The sequence below is a fragment of the Mycteria americana genome, chromosome 5 (assembly GCF_035582795.1).
Source record: "Mycteria americana isolate JAX WOST 10 ecotype Jacksonville Zoo and Gardens chromosome 5, USCA_MyAme_1.0, whole genome shotgun sequence".
In the NCBI taxonomy this organism is placed as follows: domain Eukaryota; kingdom Metazoa; phylum Chordata; class Aves; order Ciconiiformes; family Ciconiidae; genus Mycteria; species Mycteria americana.
Window position 1 is genome coordinate 72,714,029 of NC_134369.1, and position 17,323 is coordinate 72,731,351.

General features: G+C 42.4%; 1 protein-coding gene across 1 annotated transcript in view; it reads left to right on the forward strand.

Moving 5' to 3' along the window:
- MDGA2 (MAM domain containing glycosylphosphatidylinositol anchor 2) overlaps nt 1–17,323 on the forward strand; it is a 180,022-nt gene that overhangs the window by 81,692 nt on the left and 81,007 nt on the right. The window lies entirely within an intron of this gene.

The window sequence follows — 17,323 nt, forward strand, 5'->3', positions numbered from 1 at the left end:
TTGCTTCCTTTGTGGTTTTAATAGCCTTACTGTTAAAATCTGTGTGTAATGTCTACCCTGAATTTGCCCGCACACATCTCTCGCCTCTTCTTTCCTGTTTTGCCATCCCTTCCTGTGTGTTTGAGTGCCCTTGTAGGATGCAGCATTTTCACAGTGTGGATGTGTTTATAGAGTGCCATCCAGTCACTTCTTTATCCCTGCTTTGAGAAGTGAAACAGATCAAACTTTTTTGTTTTTCTGCTTCTGCTAGGCCATTTTGTCTCTCCATCAGATCAATTTCCTGCCTCTTTCATAGACTCTCCCCTGACAACCTTTTAAACACAGAGACAGCAGGAGTGTTTGCAAGGTGGTGTTGCTGGCGATGCCCTCAGAGGTATTCTCCCTTCCTTTCTCCCTCTATCTGCTTCCCCAGCTGCTTATTGCTGCGCCAGGAGCTCATGGTGAACTGCTTGTGCACGGCGATGTCTCCTCCCCATTGGTTTTGCAGTCTCCATTCTGTAGATATGGTATCATAGATATGTAGATATGGTATCTGTAGATACGGTATCAAAGATATGGTATCACTTTTCAGAGACACTGGAGCAGCTCTATCACCAATGCTAGACCAGATCAACCATGAGTTTTCCATCCAAGTTCTGAAACCTCCAAGGACGGGGACTGCCCAACCTCCATGGGTGCCTGTCCCAGTGCTGCACTGCCCTCCTGATGTAAAGGTCTTTCCCAACGCCTCTGCCACCCCAGAACAGACCTGTGGTTGGCAGCAGTACAAAGCCTGGGCTGCTTGCACCATGCCGTGTTGCTCTCCAGCAGGTGCTGGCATAGAACTTTGCCATTCTGCTTTTGTACAGAAACTTGCAATTTGGTTGAACAAGCCCAGCTTGCCGGTTAACCTAGCTCTAGGTATGACTGCATCATCTACTTTGTTATTTAATATTCATTTAAATCCTTGTGTTGTATGTCCTCTTTACCAACACAAGGTTCATGTGTCCTTCCTGGTCATTGATTAGACCATTCAGGCTGTAGTACTAGTACCCATGGAAGTTAATTGAAATCGCCCTGTGTACTGCTTCCTCAGTGACTTCCCTCCTCAGGCCACGTGTGTCCACCAGCTCTGTGGTGCAATGTTAGGGTATGCAGCATTAGGGCATGCAGCATTAGGGTGCACATCTGGCAAGGGATCTGGGTTTTCTGTTCAAGAGCTGGAAAAACTGCCTTGCCGTGTGAGACTTGAAAAGCTAGTTCTATTTAATTTGTTCAAGGAAATAAAAGACATTAATAGGTTGTACTCTATCTGTAACTTTTTGAGTATACAATTTCCAAAAGCAAGTAGAGGAAAATCCAGAAATGAGACGTATTTTTTTAATCACTTGGACAACTGAAATATGGTTGTGGAGTCGTGTTCATTGTCGGAAATCTTTAAATAGAGCTGGGATGCCTTCTGCAAAAGTCTGTATCTTCCAGCCCAGAGTCAAGTTACGGGTCTGATGTGAAAATATTGGAATCAAATTCTGGAGGCATGGGGCCACAGCAGCTACTTGCAATTGTCCCTTCTGTTGTTGAATCCCTTGGATCTCAGAACACGTCCAGGTAGTTTTTAGACTCAAAGGTCCCAGCATATTTCCTGCATCTAAATATTTTAAAGAAAAAATTGTGGCAAATTAAGGATTGATTCCTGGAGGATTTATTAGCCGCCAGATAACTAAGAAATTGCCAGGGCCATGGCTGGTGACATGAGTTCAGCAGGACTCCCGTTGAGCAGTCATGCAGGCCAGTTGGATCCAATGCTATGAATGATGTATCACCTCCACCTATGCTAAGCCTCCCAAAGTAGTTAATATGCACTCTGTTCTAGTGATTCTGGGTGTAGATGCCTCTGTATCATTCATTTCCTCTTTGTCAATATTAACTGATGTGTTAGTGATTAAGTTCAGCCAAGGCATTATTGCATCGTCATTAATCATGCCTACATCTGTCATAGAAGTCATTAGAAAGAACCTGTCGCAGCTATTTTTATACCCCATTTAATTTTCATGCAGGCATTGCATTTTAATTCTTGTAATGTATCTTCACAATGATAAAAATTTGCATATCTTCATTCACTGAAGAGGATCTATTAGCCAAGGCACAAATAAAACACTATTGCTGCCATGGGGGTTTCTGTAGGAATCGGATTCCAATGACGGTGTTATTTATGCCTACATACGTGTACTACATTAAAAGGAATCGCTTCGCAGGTAGAATTACTACCCTGGACAATTCTAATTTGTTGGAAATTAAACATAAGTGGTTGATTCTGGCTGCTACATGACATAAATTACTAGCAAATTGCTCTGTAAGATTTCATTATAAAGTACATGCTGTTGTGAATGATTGGCTGCTTTAGTCCTGAACTTTTATTTGTGTGCCAGCGCTTGAAGGACAATGGCAGAACTTAACTTTTCTTTAAAGTCACACAAATCTAGAATTGATGCTATTTACTTGTCTTATTTGGCCTTTCAAATCTTCTTTCATTTACTTTTATCCAAAAGCCAAGCACGGGGCACTTTTCAAAAGGCACTTGTTGAAATATGTTAGGATCTTGTATTAATGCCGCAGAGCCTTTTTAGTAAATGCAAAGCAACATCGGCTTCATGGAGCTTTTCCTGGCTGGTGTAAAGAACTGTAGCACTTCTGGCTTTAGCTGAGCAATAACAATGCTTAAATGTAGCTCCTGCGAGAATAGTAGTTCTGAAATGTGATGATAGTTCCAATGGGAAGAGTTTATATTCATGGACTGTTAAGGCTGGAAAAAAACTTCATCACCATCTGCATAAAAGTTCTCTTGGCAAATCTGGTTTTAAACACTATTCCATTATGCACCATCGAATCATTCTGTGGCTAGTGAGTTGCACTACAATTTGAAGGCCTTGGCCATCATCCTGACTTCAGTGAGCAGCAACCATTCTTCCAGTATCTGAGTGCAGAATAACTCAGGTACCTCTCACAGGCAGCTTTATATTTTGGGGATTTATCCAAAATGCAGGAATCATTTTCCCTACTCCATACCCTGCTCCTTTGCTGTTTCATTTTTGACCCAGGGTGGTAAGGAGGAACTCAAGGGAGAAAGTGCGCCACAATCATCTGTCTGCTCAGATGGCCGGAGATATAAATGTAATAGATCTGGCATCACTTCTCTGCTCTGAGCTGTAGGAGGTATTTAATCACAGAGGCAAAGCAGAAATAACCCAGTGCTGCGCTGTCCCTTGCCTGGGACGATGCCCTTGCATTGCACGCTTGTGCTGTATTGCCCTCTAATCCCATCCTGTTGCTGTTCCTGCAGCTTGCCTAGCTGGTTCCCCGCTGCAGGCATCCGGAACAGTCTTGTGCTGTTGGTAAGGGCTTCAGTCGGCCGCTGCTCCTTGCTCTGCGCGACCCCCTTGATTTCAAGCCTTTAGTGGATATAGTCAACAAGGTCAAGGGCTCACTCAGCAAGCAGCGGGCTGGCGAGACTGCAAAGAAAATGCACCTATTCAGGGATGCGTGCAAGAGAGTAAAAGAAATAAGGGAGCTCGTGTTGGGAGTAGTGACGGAGCAGCCCATGCCACCGGTCACTTGTGCTGCAGGAGCACCAGGGAGCTCTGTGCACTGACCAGCGACCATGCTATGAAACGCTATGATATCATGGTAATGCTGTGGGAAAAAAGTGTTTCCAAAGATTGTGGGATCTGATGGAAGAGGTTGGTTTTGTTACAAGAACTAGAAGATCTTTATTCTTTCATGAAAGACTCAATCATCAGGAGACGGCCTTTCTGCAAAATTTTATTTAAAAGAGGGTGACTTCCTCCTTACTGTTTTGCAGCCTGAGATTTCTACCGAAGCATCTAATATTTCTGAAGAACTTTAACTAAAAATACAAAAGCAGAGAGCAGGAAAACCTTTAATAACTGAAATATGCTGGTGCTTCTCTGACCAAAATAAAGAAAATCATGTATATTGACAGAGCTTCCTTTTATTGAAGGACCAGATGGTGACCAGAAAAATAATTTCGTAAAAAAAATGGATTCACTGTGAGTATTGGTGATGGTGGTTCCAAAGCCTGCCTTTGCCCTAAATGGATTTGCTTCTGTGCTGAACTCGGGATGCAGGCATGGGGCACGGCCAAAGATTTGTTGGCTGTACAGCACTGCGCACAGCAAAACGGCTCCCCGTTGCTTCTTTGCGCCGTGCGTATTTGCGATGTATGCCATAACTTCCCTGACTTGTGCCGTTTCTCAGCGCTTGCTTTTCAGAGGGGTGGTTTCTGGCGAGGGCTGTTGGGCAGGGCGTCCTCCTTTCTGCTCTGTACGTGTTATTCAGTATTATAGGGCCCGATCCTGCAAATGGTGAAGTGCTTCTTGTGGCACTGGGTGGCCTAAAAACCTGATTTTGCTGCTAAATATTTCAAGGGAACTGGTATGAGTCACTTCAGGAAAGAGCGCGGGTCTGGCATACCTGTCTGGATCGCTAAGGGAGGAGAGCTGGGCACCCTGGTTCGAAGGCACCAGGCAGAGGAAGGTCTTTTTCAGTATTTACAATTCGGCTTTTAAGAAGGCTGCTTGATACAGCAGAGATAGCAAATTCTAAGTGAATATTAGATGTTATTTGGGTATGTAAGTGCTAAAGTGGGTTAAAGTTTCCTTTAACCTTTCATGTGGTCGTTTTCTTTAACCGCTGTGAAAATTCTTCCTTGCATTGAAATACTAGGGATTTTTGATTGAAGCAGTATAATATTTAACAGTAAGATATTTAAATCTTGTAGTTATTTTCCAGATGACTTTTAAGGAGACAAATAATATGTGTGATTTAGGGGTCTCTTCATTCTAAAATTAAGATTTTTACATAGACTGCCTGAATGTTTGTTTAATTATCTCTTAGAAAAGCATATAGAAATTAATAGGGGTTAAACCAATATGTTTTAATAAACATTACCTGCTATTGCCATTAGTTCTTTTATGTTTATGTGGGTTTGGTTTGTTTGTTTGTTTTTCAGTTTTTATCTTAACCTACCTAAAAAAAATTCTGGGAAAGACATGTTAAATTATCTTCAAAAGTCAGAAAAACATTTTTTAAAAGTCACACTTTTGCAACACTTGGTAGGACTTTTCCTCCAAGGATTTCTGAAAATATACCTGTGAAATGTTATGATGAACTGGCCCAAGAAGGAGAAGCAGAGACCTTTCTGGTCTTTGCAAGGCAGCAGGGTTTGGGGTTTTTTTTTGAGATCTGAGGACGGAGTTCCTCCTAATAACTGGATGGGCACATCTTGTAGAGCAGGGAAAATAAGCAAATAGAACACAGGAAATGGAGAGAGACAGCAAGTCTGGTACTAAAATAATAATAACAGTTCCCATGTCTAATCAGGTAGTTATGTTGCCAGTTTCTTTAAAGTCACATTGAATCTTGAGTTTCTCCCCAACCGAGGAGCTTGTATTCACTGATTAAATATCCAGGAGGCCTGTGAAGAGGTTTGAATAGGGGAAACAATATAGTTTTAGCAGCAGGGAAGAGGATGATTTGATCAACAGCGGTTTGGGTAGGGCTGGTTGGGAGGAATGAGATGTGACGAGACCACACCGAGATGCAATAGAAAGCTGGTTCTGGTAGGACTCCTTTTAGGTGTTGCTTTGAGTTGATCTCCACGTAGGTCAGCCCTTTGGTAACTGCAGGAAGCCTGCTCCAGGGAGAAAGAGCGACAGATATGGAAGTCTTTCCCCCATATCTGAATTTAAAACAAGCTTCCTGGGGTTTGACAGATCTTCAGTGCAATTTTTTTTTTTTTTTTTTTTTTTCACAATTTGTTCATCCACTTCTAAAACAAACGTTCTGATTTATGACCGTCAGCTGCTGGCGGGGAGCAGCTCCGAGCAGAGGCAACTCCCATGGCTTGCAGCCGCGCACAGCAGTGCGATGGCTACGCGGAACAGGGACACACGGCTTTTGTTTTGCATCACAGCGCTGTTGTGGGATTGCAGTCTCTTTTACGGGTCCGTAAAACACTTTGAGACCAAGCGCATGGCTAGCAAAACTAAATACAGCTCAGACCTACCTGCAAAGTTGGCAGATGATGTTTGTGTGCAATATCTCTTCAGCTGAAAAATGCTTTAAAATAAGGGCAGTTTTTCCCAGCTAGCTCTCCGCAAAGTGTGCAGGCGGCAGGGGGCCACTGGTGGGTCCCTGCTTCTCCAGAGATGTTCCTCGGCCCTGGGGAGGGGAAAGACAAATTTGGGTACCACAACTTGCCTGTGCAGGGGGAGGGACAGCTGTTCAGGGTTAAGACACTGCTTCCTTCGTGATAAGTTGTGAGGTAAAAAGTGTTGCCACGGTATTGTTGAAGATTTATATTTTCAGACGTTACAATATTCATTTCCCAAAATATAAGGAATAGCAAGGCAGCCCATAAAAGATCATCAGCAGAGTAGACTCTGTTGAAAGGTTGTGGATTATACCTGTTTCATGGCTTTTTAAAGAAGCTCATCATTATTCAACAATCACATTCTCACTAGAGCTAGTCAAATAAAGCAAATAATGATTTGCAGATATGTGGGAAAACTAATGTTGCAGCTTTACTCCTAAGTTATTTCTTGTTTGTTTACTCATTTGAATATGTTTCACTTGCAAAATTTTCACGTGTTTTAGCACAGATATTTAATCTTATAAGACTGAGAGCTGCTGTGTGATGCTTGCTGCTTGTTCAGTATTTTCAGAAAATTTGTTGTCCTGTCAGGAAGCCAAACCAGGACAGAGGCATCAGCCAGGAAAATCCCAGCAAATGTCTGCAGCCAGCGGATGCAATTTGAACTGCAAAATCAAAGTTATCAAATTCTTCAGAGTGGTGGCTAGGCTTCTGCAATTGTAAATCCTTCTGCAAACCACGCACTAACATGTGCTGTTGCAGCCAATTAAAAAAAAAAAAACAAAAACAAAAAAAAAAACCCAAAAAACAACAAACCACTGAAATCTACCTAATTCAACATCCATCTAACTTAAAATTTAGACCTTGTTAGGTCTGAAATTTAGATTAGCTGGAAAACTTTAGATTCCATCGAAATCTAAGTCTGGTACCTGCTGTCCCCTGTCTGGGTGAAGTGTGAGAGTCGATCTCGGTCCTATGGATAAGGTGACATCCAACGCTTTGTGTGCCAAGAATGAAAACCAAGTTGTGTCAAGTCTTCTGACTTCGTGCAGGCGTTTTCTGTGTCCAGGAGGAGAGATCGCCTTCTCCCTGCGCTAAATGGAGCTAACCAAAATTATCCACTGGCATGTCTCTGTAATAATGGCCCTGAATGGTAATACGTGTTTTTGGCTTGCAGCTCTATCGGGAGCGTTCCCTGGTGATTTGAGGGGTCACGGCTCACTCTTGTCTGAAACTCAGCTCTGCCAGACATCCCCCCTGAGATTCCTCCTCCTGGACGCTGGCTGGAAGTCGGGACAAGAATGATAAATGTAAAAGATGTCCTTTTTCTTGCTGATTTTACCCTGTTACATCCTCTAGGATGTCAGACAGGTTTCACGTGACATCATGGTGTCAGTGCAGCTTCCCCACCAGGCTGCTGTTATTTCAGCTTTAGTATATTAAACGGAGTATGAAAAGCAGCTAAAAAGGCACCTGCCAGTGATTTGTGCCTCGTGTGACCTTTCACTGCTGTGAGCTCGGACCTACTCTTTCACCTTTCCAGCTCTCGCTGAATGCCATCCCCACATGCCTTGTCTAATTTATACTGTTGAGAGTATAAGAGCAGAAAACGGCGAGTTTTTTTGCTGTGAGAATCTGTTGTTAGACCCGCTCCACAGAAGTGTTCAAGCCTTCAGTAACAAAGAAAACTAAATATTGGTTTTAACCAAAATAGTCTGAAAACTAATTAGAAAGTGATGAGCTTCAGCAGATCCTGACTTTCTAAGAAGAAAATAGCAGTTTGGTGAAAAAGAGAATTATTTAAGGAAAGTCAATTTTCCATTCAGATGTTTTTAGGACAGCTCTTGTTGACAACTACCGATGAAAACTGCTATTTAACATTAATTTTACAATGGGAGAAAAAAAAAAAAAAAAGGTAGCTGATATGCACACCGTTATGTCTTTCTGGAAGGAGTTAGATTCGGGAGCATCCCCATTTTCATATATTATTTCCCCCGTACAATTCTCCATAACTGGCACCTTGTAGGAGCCTAGGAGATACTGACTGCATCACCCCTAAACCCCATCTTGAGCAGAGCGTTGCCCATCCCTGACCTTGCTGACAGCGAGGAAATCCGTGAATGTGCTCCCTGCACTTTTGGGGTGAGAGCTAAACAGTCCTCTCTGCCTCCAGAATTGCTGGAAGGGCATTTGCTCAAAGGCTTAACTTATTTGTCAATTAAAGCATCATTTGCGAGCGACAGTAAGCATCTTCTGCAGAAGTTCCGCTTAATTAGGAGAAAAAGGTATTTTTTTCTAAAAAAAAAAAAAAAAAAAGCTAGAGAATAAAAGTAGATTTGTATTTGTCTGACCCTTTGTACACAGGTAGGGCTGATAAATTTACCACTGTAACCTAAAATAAATAGATCCAATTACCCGAGTGGCTGCAATATATTCCTCAGCTTCCTCCTCCTGGCTTGCAGAGATCTGTGCGTGCTAAGGCAATGCACCTCTCTTGTTCTTCTTTTTCCAGAGTAATTACTGCTTATAAACTGAATTTGGCAACACAGAGCATTGCTAGGCTTGGAGGAAAATATTTTTGTACTTGTTAGTGCTGTCATATTTCGTTTATTAGCATGTTATCAGGTAGTCGTAGTCACTGTCGTGGCGGTGTCACGCTGTGTGGATGACAGCCGTGTTACTCTGCAAAAAGGGTCCTGCCCCAAAGACTTTGCGATGGGAATGCAACCAAGGGAGAGGAACGCAGATGGGTGTGGGTGCCCAGAGAGATGGACCTGACAGCAAACCACGAGTGCTGGCACAGCCGGTGCAGGGCACTCTCATTGCCAAGTTTGCAGGATTAAAGTTATCTATTTAGTTTTCTAGGTTCGTTTAGGGTTTTTTAAGTTTAAATGTTGGTGATTTATTTATTTAAAAATATGCCTATTTTTTTATAGTAGTCAGATTTTATTGTAGTGAAAATATACCTGAAATAGTTCTACCACAGGCAATGATCTTCCCGTTTCCAAATAAAGATTTTAAAAATATTTTTCAATAGTCTCGCAACAAGAAAAGGATCTCTGAAAACTACTTCACGAGGATTTCTGGGAAGGAAAACAGAAATTGAACAAGAGCTTGGGGCAGATGCTCAGCCGGCACCTGTAGCTGTATCTCTGATGAAACCCACAGCACCCTGGCTATTTGTGCCAACCAGGCACCTGCCCTGGGTACCGAGATGTTTCCTATGCAAGAAATGTTCTCTAAGGACTGATGGGAACACAGTAGTTTGTGGTAGGTATGGATTTAAAAAAATTGCTTGTTAGGGTATTTTTCAGGTGCCAGTGGTATATTGTAAAAGCAATGATTGATAAACACTGTCAATATGGTGGATGTTCCCTCCTCCACTTGTTGGTCTAGGCGCTGCCTGGCCTAATTAGCTCTAATTATCAAAGGTGTGCTTCAGGAAGACAGCTCATTTACCACTATTCTGCATGACGGTAATGGTCCCATAGGTAGCCAGGAGCACCGGAGGTCCCCAGCAGGATGTCCCCTCCCTTCCCTAGCACTGCTCCTGCCTGACCACGCTGAGGAGAAACGCCGAGGCTCGGTGGTTGTCCCTTGGTCCAAAAAGTTCAGAAAATTTTGGTGGTGTCACATCTGGAAAGCGAATTTCCATGCAAATAGGGATTCCCCTTGGCATGCTGCGAGTCATTTTCTGTGCGCAGGGCTGGTTTGCGAATGCACAGTTCCAGGTTGGTTTTGCAATTCTATTTTAATTTACGGGTAGATGTGCAAATTATTTTTTCTATTTCCAGACGTAACGTTTTCATTTCACTGAAATAAATCCATTACCCAAGGTTGTAATATCTGTATCTGAGCTTTGGCTGGAAAATTACTGTTGTCATTTTCACGGCGATCGCAATCATTAGGTACTTGAGTTTCCTAAAACTCTCTGGCCATCTAGTCTGGTCTTCTCTGTGTCCTGGCCACCAGGTTTCACTCAGTCACCTCCACATCCAACTCAGTAGCTCAATAAAACTGCAAATTTGACTACAGTATAGATTCCAGAAATATATGAATTCTGAAGTGTACTTTTACAGTCTGGTCAAATTCCTTTGAATTTTCTGTCTTATTAAAAGACTGAGCGAGATCTGTAAAGCCTGCACTGTAAGAAGTTTCCCATTGCTTCAAAAGAGTATTTTCATGATTCTTTTTTGCCTAACTCTTAAGCATTATTAGGATCTCTCAATTTCTTCACAAAATAGAGCCTATGCTTTTTTTTTTTTCATTTATTTAAGTATATACGCACTTGTTTTCCACAGGACTCTGTGCAAACCAAGGAAATATTATGTCCCGTAATCTCAATTCTGCCACCAAACCCCACACTAGTTAGCTTTAAACTGTAATGCTTTTTATAGTTTATGGGGCTTATTATTATTTTTTCAAATGTGTACATATTTGGTTTTTATTTATCTAGAAAGAGACAGTGTTTGTTTAGCTTTAAAAAGATACAGACAGACTGGAGTCGAGATGCTCCGTTATCCACCTACTCGTGGAAGCTGTTGGAGGCATTTTCATGGAGATCATGCCCTGCCTACATAAAGGGATAACAGCAGCTCTAAATCACTTAAGAGTTGTAAAGACTAAATAATTTACCTGTCTAGACTTGCGTAGTGCTTCCACCATTCTCATATCTGAGAGCATTTTTATATGGCACCGAGAGAGGACTGACTTGTATAGTCTTTGCAGTGCCCGAAGCAAAGGCAGCTCCTAACAGAGCAGATGGGCAGACGAGGGTGCTTCTCCTTCCCGTGACTCCTGGAAAAAGGGTCCTGGGGTTTGGGGGGGTTTGGTGGGTCTGTCATCGGAGACGCATGGCAGAGGAGGGCTGGCAGGGTGGATGCTGCAGGCAGAGCTGCCGTCTGCTCCCAGCCACACTGTGTCCTGGTTTCAGCTGAGATAGAGTTAATTTTCTTTATAGTGGCTGGTATGGGGCTATGTTTTGGATTTGTGCTGAAGACAGTGTTGATAACACAGAGATGTTTGAGTTGTTGCTGCACTGGTCAAGGACTTTTCAGCTTCCCCTGCTCTGCCAGGTGCAGAAGAAGCTGGGAGGGGGCACAGCCAGGACAGCTGATCCAAACTGCCCAAAGGGCTATTCCATACCATATGGCGTCATGCTCAGTATATAAAGCTGGGGAAGAAGAAGGAAGGGGGGGACATTTGGAGTGATGGCGTTTGTCTTCCCAAGTCCCCGTTAGGCGTGATGGAGCCCTGCTGTCCTGGAGATGGCTGAACACCTGCCTGCCCATGGGAAGGAGTGAAGGAATTCCTTGCTTTGCTTTGCTTGCGTGCGCGGCTTTTGCTTTCCCTATTAAACTGTCTTTATCTCAACCCTCAAGTTTTCTTACTTTTGCTCTTCCGATTCTCTCCCCCATCCCACCGGGGGGGAGTGAGCGAGCGGCTGCGTGGTGCTCAGTTGCCGGCTGGGGCTAAACCACGACAGTCCTTTTTGGACCAAGGGAGGGAAAAAAAGGCTCATCCTTTGCCATCAGAGAGTTTTTAGCGGGTAGTTTGTTTTAGTAGAGCTGGGTGGAGAGCAGTTTAATGGTCCCAGCTGAGTATTTATACAAATCCCTTGGAAGGGAGCACTGTTGGAGTGGGTATGCTCTCCAGCCCTTGCAGTCAGTCTGGCTGCTTCTCCGCAGTAGCCAGGAAGCTGATTTGAATTTATTTTTTTGGTGGTGTTTTGTTTTCTACTGCGTTAAATAAAACCAAGTCAGGACCTGGAAAGCTTAAAGTGCCATTTCATTTTAGTTTTCAATTGCATATGAAAATAATCCTCAGAATAGCTGGAGGCGCCCAGAAGGAACAGCTGGAGGATGGAGAGACGTGGGAATAACGACTGCGGAGGGGTGGAAATCGTGTAAGGCTTTGCCAGCATCGTAATGAGCCCTGCAGTGCAGATGAATAGAGCGATCTTTCCCCAGCATGTTTCAGCATCCGGTGATCTGCTGGAGGCTGTATTCCCACCACCGGTTTTAACAGCCACTCATAGGCGTATCGTGCCTGGCCAGGTCTGACTCTGCTCTGACTTTAACCTCCAGAACAAAAAAATGGCAATGAGTTGTCCAAATGGCTGCAGTACTTTGTCTAAAGGAATAGTTCCTGATATTTCCTTTAAACCTGCTGCACGATAGCTTCCCTGGGTCTCTTCCTTTCAGTTAGCTCTGGACATCGCCGGCTGTTTGCACCGTTAAGGAGCTCTGAGCTGTTTTTGGAGAAATATCCAGAGCAGCTCCAAGATCTCCTTCCTGAAAGGCACAACTTGATTAGGCTCCATTAGATTGGACTTCGTTAGGAACTGGGTTTTCTTTTGCAACTGATGAATTAATTATTTTTATGGCTGATTTACTCAATATTGCAGTATTCTTCTGCAGCTGCTCTTAGCCAGATTCAGATTTAAGTCCCCAGCATTGCAGTCTGCCACACTGCCCGTGAAGGCGAGCAGCATGTGTCTTTGGGAGCCCACACCAACTGGTGACATCCCAGGTACTTTGAACTCAGCAGCTCTTCTTCCCCTGTATCTCCTGTCTTCAAGTCTTTTACTAATACACAAGAAGAACCCCCCATCCACACCTGTGCACCGTAATCCGCGGGAGCTTGGGGGTTTTTTAAAGCGCTTTTGCTCAGGTACCTTGTTACAATTAAAAAAAAAAAAAAAAAAAGAAAAATAGAGCTTTACTGCCAAGTTTCTGACTGCTACAGGGGCTCCAGGAGTGCAGCTTCTCTGAGCAGCTTTGCCAGGGAAGTCTGCAGAGATGTATATCAAACAAAAGTGCACAGACTTCCTTTGTTTTTAGGTTCTGAACAAATGGTATCGGAGGAAGGTAAAACCTATTAAAATATTTGAATAGATATATATTTTATATTGACTCTACTGATCTATACAAGCACATATCAGACAGCAGACTTCCACGCATCTAATTCTGGTATATTTACACATATATATTAATGAATCATTTTTTGTTATAAAAGCACACAAACTCCATTGCCAACAACATAATATGTAATATCTGCTTTGTAACCTATAAAATACTCGCTGATGTGGCCTGGGAGACAAAGTGCTGCCTCTGCTGGAAGCTGAAGAAATGCCACACAATTTTCCTGAGAGTAATCTTCAGAGCCTGGGCATGATATATCAGAGGCACAGGCGTAGACACAAAATAAAAAAAATAAAATTGACTGCCTAGTCTAAGCCTTCATTACCAGGCAGGATACAAATCCTAGCAAGTGACTTTCCCTCACAGGCAAACATGCCCTCAATAACTTAAAAAACAAGAAAAGGAAAGAAGAAAGGCTGCCTTTGTAAGCTAAAATGACTCTGACTTTCCACTTCACATCCCTCAGGCAATAAAATAATTTACAGTATGTTTCGATCAGATATTGGACACAGCACTTGCTTAAATCATCTCAGCTTCGCTGGCATTTTAAATACGCGGTGGTTTAGCACCGTTGCCCGGCTGGGAGGGTGTGTGTCCCACCTCCCGCATCGCCCGGTCCATCGCGGGCTGGGCTGCAAGGCAGCGGTGTGGTCCCCTGCCCACCTAGACCCTCCACCCCCTCATAACATGGTGTTACCTGACCCGGTTTATCATTTACCGGTCTTGTTTTCTGTGGTGCAAATCCTACCCCAAGATTATTTAAACATTGCTCCTGCTCTGGAGCTGTCGCAGGTTGTTGTTAGAATAACATTCCTGTTGGGTGAATCAAATAAAAAGTGGCCACAAATACAATAGAAACTGAAGCAGTGGCATCAGTTTTTCATATTTATTCCTGTTGCTAGAGCTGGGAGAGAGAAACTAATTAATTTGCTTAGGCTAGAATGCAAATTGGAGAAACCAAATCAGCAGGTAAAGTCTCTGCTCAAGGCCACACAGTCAAAATAAATTCACTGAATGGTATGTTTTCTCCTTAACAAATCTTACAGTAAAGACGATGATATGGTCCGCACCATGAAGAGCAGCTGTCTGGCTTAAAACAAACGAACATCCTTACTGTCATTTCTCTTGATAGCTAGGGAGCCTTCATTTTCCATTTTATAATCCTTAAGACATGAATGTACTTAGGCTAAAAAATTCATTAAACATTAATATAAAGCCTGTTTTAACTTCAGAATGTTTGCTTCCCAAAGATAATTGTGTAAGAGAATGAACTGTACTCCCTTTGCGGCTTTTCCATATATTTTTCAAAAACTAATACTAGAATTATGAAAGATAGGAATAAGTACAGCAAAGTAAATTAAATCAAATTGCTAAAGCCTTGGGGAAGAGCTAATGCAAATGAATTAAACACGTATAAGTTCCAAACAGCTACAGAGTAAGTTTTCTTCTGAGCATCGTTACTCTCAGAAGATGCCTGAGACACTAGCACCTTTGCTAGCTCTGAAGTCGCTATCTTGTAAAAACAAAAAACCAGAAGAATAAACTGTTAGCTCTGGCTACTATCATATATTGTAGTTTTTATCATCCCTTTCATTTTCCATTAAAGTTATTACCTGCAAAAGTGTAACTCTGAAATAAGCCACCAAAGTTAATTTTCTTTTTCTGTCACTGGGTATCATCTGTTCATGGATAGATGGAAATTCTGTATTTTAAAGACTATTTTGACCTTAAAGGCAGGGGAAACTTTCGTTTAAAAGCTATTTATAAGGCTAAAGCATCTTATAAGTAAATAAACCAGGGGAAGAAGAAAGAGGGGACTGAATACCAATATATGCTAAAAGTCATTAAAGCAGAGCTGCCATGGAGAGGTGAACAGAGAATTATTGTTCAATGAATATAGTGCATCAAATGGAAACAGCAAAACAAACACAAGAAGAGGACATTATTCCAAATTGTGGACAAGTTTTGGATGTTCAAACATTAAATGGGCTTAAGTAATGGGAGAAAATGATAGAAAAATCAGCCATTAAAGGCTGTTTAACGTATCACACACAGTGCTTTCTGAAAGTTCCTGTCCCAACGCTCTCCAGTGCCCTCTGTGCTCTGCCTCTCCCCCAGGCACTCGGGACCAGTGGAGGATGCTGGGCCAGGAGGGTCTTCAGTCAGATGCTTTTTCATCATCCTTATGTTGTGTTATTTTATAGGCTAATCTGTGTCTGGCTCAAAGTTGGTGATAATTATACCTGGGTTTAAAAGTGTATTATGGTGCTGGCTGTGAGGGTAAAGGCAATAGGGCTGAAGAGGTTATGGATACGGAATTATCATGGGTGAAATGGAAAGAAAACCTGGAGTGCTTACTTCTCAGGGCAGAGAAGTGACTGGACAATAGTAAATATTAGTAAATTTGATTAGTAATTTCTCCAATACCCATTATATATCATGATTTAGAAGGTATTTGGAAAGTACGAACAATTGTAAGACAGGGTGGTTAAAGGAAAATATGAGAATCTGTGAAAGGCAGATCCAGCTTGACTGGCTAAACAGCTCTCCCTTAGAAGACAGCTGAGATCTGGCACATTTTCTTTCCCAAGAATAACTCTTATCTTTAAGCCAACAATTCCCTGCAAAGCTGCTGCCTTGGGAAACTATTAGTGAAGCAGAATAAGGTGGAGAAATTGTACAGGGAGGGCAGATGAAGACACTATTGGGTTGTGTTGAAAGGGCAAACATAAGGCTGGAGAGAGAGACTAGTGGAATTTCTTACAAATTTATCTTCTTTTGTATTTTTTTTTATTCTGTACCTGGGCACAAAGAATAGTCACGCTGTGATGAAATTTTCTGCTGACACAAAATTGGAGGATATTATCAATGGAAAGAAGGCTTGCGGTATTGAGGATTTAGGATTTCTGGTCTTTTATTTGCAGTTATCTGTGGCTGTACTGCAGTCTACGTACCAGTTAAGAATCTGGCTTCAAAATTATACAAAGCCATATGATATTTAATCTACAAAGAAGAAAGGTCAGGCTGGGATCGATGGGGTTTTGAATCAGTAGTTTCCACATCACCTCTTCTTCAGCAGTCATTTTTGGGGGAATCTCAGTCAGGGGCAATTGTCCTCAGAGTTAATACCTGCCATTTCGTTGTCCTGTACCACTGAGCCCTGTATCCCACCTCTGATGCTATCCACCCCTTCTGCCTCTCTGCTCACCTTGCTGCCAAATCACGGTAGTCCTCTGCCAGTAGTTCCAAACTTGGATCGTGATACATGATAAATGGTGATCATTGCAATGAGCTACAAATACGGTAACTGGATGTCATGAGCTCTAAGCAATGTTATCTTAATATGACAGTCTCCAAAATTTACCTTAATTTCAAGTACTCTGTGTTTAGCTGGATTCTTGTCTAAGCAAGAAATGGTGAACAGCAGTATATGTGCAAGTATGGTTCCTAATTTACAGGAGCTGAGGGAATCTGTGTACAGCTTCCATTATGCAGGGAATTAAATATAAAGAGTCTGAAGGTTATCGGTATCTGTGATGGAGATACCAACCAGTGAAGAACCTGAGGACAAGATGCTCTTGAAGAGATAATTGTAAAAGAGAGCTCCTTCTGAAAGGAGCACGGCATGGACTCTGTGAAGATTGTTCTCTTGCAGGGCTCGTCAGGGATTTTATATTTTTACTTTTTATGTCTGCAAGACAGCTCTTTTAATATGGATGCAAAGATTTAATGTATCTTACTGGCACAGGAGGCTTTCAGGATTTCTTCTTTCTCATGGGCTAAAAAAATGAGCTGTGTTTTTTAAGAGCTGGAACGTCTTGTCACTCACTGTTTTGCATCCAGTTGCAAATACGTGCGCGTTTTTCATGCACGTTACCTGATGTGCTGACAAGAGCTGAGTGTCAACATCGTTCTGTCCAGGTCGCCCTTATTCTTCTGCAATGATTATGTTATCAGAAGGCAACTGGGAAGGGGAAGTTAGGTTTTTGCATACACTGTATGTTGGCTATATTTTATTTATTTTGTATTTTGCTGGAATCAAAAGTCTGTCAGAGTTTGTAGCTGCAAATCTAAATTATTTAAAATGCAGTTCAATTCAAGGTATGGGAAGATGGCCCATTCTGTGCTTACTGGAATATCAAAACTACTACCTGAGTGGATAGAAAAGATTAATATACGATGACATATTTGTTGAAGCCTGAAGGCAGCTGCTGGGATGGGCTGCGGAGGGGTGTCTGTGCTGCTTCAT